Source organism: Halyomorpha halys, unplaced genomic scaffold, assembly GCF_000696795.3.
Source record: "Halyomorpha halys isolate HHAL.00 unplaced genomic scaffold, Hhal_1.1 Scaffold134.1, whole genome shotgun sequence".
Classification (NCBI taxonomy): Eukaryota; Metazoa; Arthropoda; class Insecta; order Hemiptera; family Pentatomidae; genus Halyomorpha; species Halyomorpha halys.
This window is the reverse complement of record NW_027107159.1, coordinates 850,066-855,902: the sequence shown is the minus strand read 5'-3', so window position 1 is coordinate 855,902 and position 5,837 is coordinate 850,066.

Below are 5,837 nucleotides of genomic sequence, written 5' to 3'. Positions count from 1 at the left end.
GTACCCTTTGTTGACAGTCACATACCCGCCACAGGTATGAAAAGACCTATGGCAAAGACCCCTATAATATTAATAATTGCTAATACCTCGATACATAGCAATCGGACATCCAAATTCGTTCAGCCTTGTTTACTTGATATAAAAATGTGCTTCAGGAAATCATATGTTCTTCTGTTAAATGTGAGGGAGAAATTAATTATTAAATGACTGTTCTTAAGATGATATCCGGAGGTTCCTGACAACCACTCCCGTTAATGAAATTAGTTGATTACCCTCAATTATTTCAATCCTATCTGGAAAAGTTGACGGCCCTATTCTACCGTTTCTCACAGAGGTGTTTAGGCTTTTCCCACAACTAACCCGGGAAGCTAACAACAATGCCTCATAAATCTGACTGAAGGACCCCGTGAAATAATAGGTTGTTATTAGCGGATTGATACCCTCTGTTCGAAACGTATCCTACTCTAGCTTGTGCTCCGATTGCTAGAGAATATGGACAATGTTAATTCGAAATACTTAACGCTACAATTAAAAGTAATTTCAATTACAATTATTCGGAGAACTACTGTAATCGTGGTCCCACTACTGAGACGAAGTAATTTCAATTACATTCATATGTAAACATTATTTTTCCCCTATAATTCCAAGTAATAATATTAAAAATATTGTCGGAATATGGCGGTTAATAAAGGTATCAAAATAGTAAAAGAAAACTATTTATTGTTAACCAACGTTTCGGCGCACTTTACAAGGCTTCGTCTGGGCTGTAGGATTGAAACACAGCGGACAACTATTTACCGTTTGTTAACAATAAATAGTTTTCTTTTACTATTTTGATACCTTTTTTTGACCGCCACATGGACTATCTTCCTACAATCTACTTCATACGATCAACTATCTTCTTCCTATATTAAAAATACTTTACACTTTACGTCGCCAAATCTATTAACTTGAACAGCCTTGATGAAGCTCTACAAAGTGGAGCGAAACGTCGGAAAATAAATAGTTGTTAACTATTTTATTTGTTTCTTTTAACCGCAATTCTGACCATCTTCGTCATTATTTGAAATTATACGGTCAGTTATTTATATACTAATTGCAATTACTTTTACACAATTACAGGAATTGTAATAGTGTTTTACAATTACATCAGATTAATAGTTATTTTAATAATCTTTATCATACTTATTCTTTTATTTAAGTTGCTGATTGTGTACCTCCACCTTAACATCTTTATTATATCACTTTTTTAGTTTACCTTATAACTTTATCTTCTTTTTATCTTTTTGTATTTAGCCCTGATGAAAACCTGTTTAGTGGGTCGAAAAGTCAGCAATGAGTAAATTGACAAAGTGTAAATCTATTTCTTCTTGATCGCAATTCTGACCACCTTCAAATTCTCATTCGAACAATCATCTTTAAATCGCTGAATCTGAGGTGCTGGATTCATTTCCACTAACTTTACATGCAATACAATTAAAAGTTAATAAGAGAGATTCTTTAATTGTATTTTCCCTGAAGGTAGTGGGAATAAACTTAGCACCACTGTGAAGTAGGCCATCGTTATATAAAAATACAATCCGATGACAACGTAGAGTTTGATAGGTCATAAAATATTCTGTCAATAACTTGAATTATCATTAATAAATAAATATCGAGAAGCTGGAAATCATTATTTTATTACTATATAAATAAGATACAAAAAAAAAAAATATATATTACATGGTTGCTGTTATAAAGAGTCCAAGTTATACGGCCCTCATTCAACAGAACCAAGGCCATCATAATAATTTCCCACATTAATTATTTATAATAAATCCTCACCTGTAGTGAATCTCAGTAAATCCAAAATATGAAATGTCAGAAATAACATAATATTTATTTTGCTTCATAAAAATTTAGAAAAAGCTGTCTCTATATATTTTTTTTAGTAAGTGGTACGTACGTACTGTGGAAATAACTGAGAATGTATTGATAATGCACTACTTTATTCATTATTAGTTTGTTAATTTGTATCATAATAATAATTATTATAGTTATTTTTTTTCACGAAAATGGTTCATAGTTCGAAAATTTAAGTGCATATGGGTGGTTTTCGAAGGTTATGAAAATTGAGTTTTCCAGTTGAATGTTCATTTGGTCAGCCTGTCTTGGGCTACTGCCTTCCAGTTTGCTGTATGCAGCTCTGTTAGTCGACTCTTTTTGGTTTGTGCCCTTCCGCATGGTCACTTGCCAACTATACTGGCAATTATTGTTGTGTAGAGGCGTCCTAATGGATTGCTTCGAGCCACATATCTCGCCTATATTGAAATATTGACTAAGCAGTCTCTGTAAGCAGTTCACTGTTAGTTCTTCTCCATGTGTTTAGGCTCTGATCCTAGATAGTCCGGAGGACATTTCGTTGAAATCTCTCGAATCTGCTTTCTAAGATAGCTGTTAGAGCACAGTTTTCGCAGCTGTATCATCATTTGTCATGGCATTGTACATCCATAGCTTCAGATTTTTAAAAATTTTTCGGGATTTCAGTATTCTTGACGGAGAAAAGAAGGCTGTGTGACTTGTTATACGCTGGTCTATCTCAGTCCGTTGATCATTTATTGATATTTTTGTGGATCCGAGATTTTTGAAACTGTCTACTTTCGGAAACGATTTTCTATCCACACAGACTATGTCGGTCGGGTGAATTTTTCTGTCTACAATCCTATACTTTGTTTTTCTTCATTTACTTGCAAGACGATTAGCTCTGCTTCTCTTATTAGAGTCTTTTTTGAAAAGCATTGATGGGAGTCCATCTTCATGTCTCAGACCTATTTTGACTTCAAAGACTTTAGATGCTTCTTGTATCTTTTTTTTGGGAAGGGGGAGACCACTGCGCAATAAAAAAAGTTTATTAATGTTCCCCCCTCCCAGGCTGGATTTGTACCGGCACCGCCAGTAGTAGTCAGGCTGCTAAGACCTGTGCCTCAACCACCCGAACTACGGACGGCACTTTCTCCTGGTATCATGTCTCTGCATTTAGTATCAATCGTGGACGCTTTTGTCAGTCTTACCAACTTCCTGGGGATTCCCATCTCGATCATGATCATCCTAAGGCAGTTGCTGTCTTCATCTACTTCCCATCGTTTACAGTATATATATTCGTTAAAAAGAGGATTCTAAGGGGTAGAGACTATTCTTGTTTTTACGTACACAAAAAGACCATTGTAGTATCTAAAAGATTAATTTGTTGATCTTGTCAAAGTTTTGCCCATCCAGTCATCAGGGCATTAAAGTACAACTGAAAAACATACATTATATAGTAAAAGGATTTATTATTACCTTTTGGTGTACCTAAAGTATATAAGTGTATGTTTTTACTTACATTAGATTTATATATAAACATATAAGGTGTCTAGAATTAAGTATGGTTTTTTTTTATTAAAAAAGAATATTATGTTTAAATACTACTAAAAAATAATTTCAGTAATTTCTTTATAATTTTTTTCGAAATCGGTTTTTAAAACTTTAAAGCCATTAAAGCTCTTCGAGGTCCTTACTTATCTCACTATGATTATGTTTAACTGTGCGGGAACGAATAGCTTATTGCGGAGGTGTTCTCAACTGGTTCTTCCAGTGGAAAATCCCACAGGTGATATATTAACGAAAGTGGGCTGGTAAAAGAAATAATTATAAAGTAATATGATAGAATTGAAATACATTACACTAATTATTCGATTGGATAATTTATCGTTAAAAGAAAAAAATATATAAATGTTCCCTTTGCTATATTATTATTATTATAAAATATAAGTACTAGTTGTAAAACTAATTGTTGTTGGTATGTGTAAATATTTTCTTCATATTGTATCCCATGTTAACAACAGTGTGTCCTTTTATGCATCTGTGTGTTTCTTTATGACGTGGTTGCCTTTTTTCCTCTGCAACTTATGAATCTTCTTGGGTTCAGGACCTGGTAAGGAGGGTTTTCTTTATCAATGGTGATGTGTGCAACATCTACCCTCAATAGCCAGGTTTAACCCCACCCCCCCCTCCCCAAAAAAGTCAAACCATGGCTAATAAATTTACAAAAATGAATTTTCTCATGTTTAACCGACTTGTACTTACCAAATCAGGGAGTAAGGTGTTTTTTAATAATTTCGGTACATCAATCTAAATTTATGAAATTTAGTATGACATACAACCAATAAATGAGTGAAATAAAATGGCGGTAGAACTTATGAAGAAAATAATAAGAATAAAAATTTGCTAATAATAAATTAACAATGATGATGTTAATAAACTCTTTATGGTACATAAAAATAACAATTCAAGATAACTAAATAGCTAGGTATATATAAGTAATATACATCGCTAGGTTTATTCGAAATATAATGAAAATATTATGGAAGAAAAAGAAAACTAAACCCAGTTATTTTTTCAATAAAAATCAGTTCATGTAACTAAGAAAGTACCCAAAATTTATTATATCTGAATTCTTGTTGTTCCCTGTGTAAATATCAATATAATCTTATTTCCTAAATTTAAAAAAAAAAACTTAAAATAGAAGACAGACATCTAACTGTTCCAGCTATCCTTATCATACTTATGACGATATTGAATAAAATTATCTTGGTGTAAACACAGGGAACTATTGGTCGTGATATGACATTTTTTTTTGTATAAGAAAAAGAAGCCTGAAACACACGAGTTTATGTCATTAAAAATATATATGCAATGTGGATATCAATAAAGATTTATTTTTTTACATTTTAAGGCATCAACCATTTATAGGTTATTATTTACTTAATTTCCGAATTCGAATGTATAACAACTATTGAACAATATGAACTTGTGGTAAAATTTGATTAAATTTTATGGTAAAGTTTTGAGTGATCGAGGAATTCAAAATGTTCATCCACAATCTGATTTTTATCCTGCAAAATTGAATGGAGGTCTGCTCGTAATCCATACAAAGATTTGAGGGAGTCGTAATTCTAATCTTTTCTGTTATGTTAACCTTTGGGCCTCTTAAACTTTTTTTTATATTCAAATCTTTTTTTATTGATAGATATTACGATCTGCCACAACGTTTTTGGGCCATAGGCAATAGTGATTACTGATCACATTCAGACTAAAATAAATGAAAAAAAGTAGATACAAATAAATAAAATCTCAACCAGAAGGATAATGCAAATGAACATAATCGAACTATGTACATGAAAAAATAAAATAATAATAAAAATTTAAAAACTCTTAAAAACAATATATCAAATTTTGGGTTCAAACAAAACCCCCACGAAGGGTCAAGGGTTCAGTACTTTGTAAGGAAGCACTGTTACTAGACCAACTGTTATACAAGCTGACGTTTTGGTCATAATCAATCTCAACCGCCAGATTTTTCCCCAATTAGGGGTTTACGAGGCTGAGTAGACTCCGGGGGGCTTCCGAACTCCCAAGATTGATTCAAGACTACTGTAAGAGAATAAATAATTATCTACCACAGCCGATTTCGAACCCTGGTTTTTGGAAATGGAGTTCTTTACCACTGAGCCACTCCGCTCCCACCGATATATTACAATAATGTAAATTATGTATTAGGAGTGGAAATGCAGAAATAAATAAGGCAAAATTTGAAAATATTTCAGGATACCGAAAAATATGTTAATTCAGTGCTATAATAAAACCCCCGCTTAAATTTTCATAACACTGAGACGGATTTGGATACGACTTGGAACAAAAACTAGACTTGAATATTCAACTAAAGACAAAACAAGACATCGACGAAGCTATAGAAAAACTCACAGAATCAGTAAGAACAAGTATAAATGACAACACTTATAGAACTAGTAAAATGAATA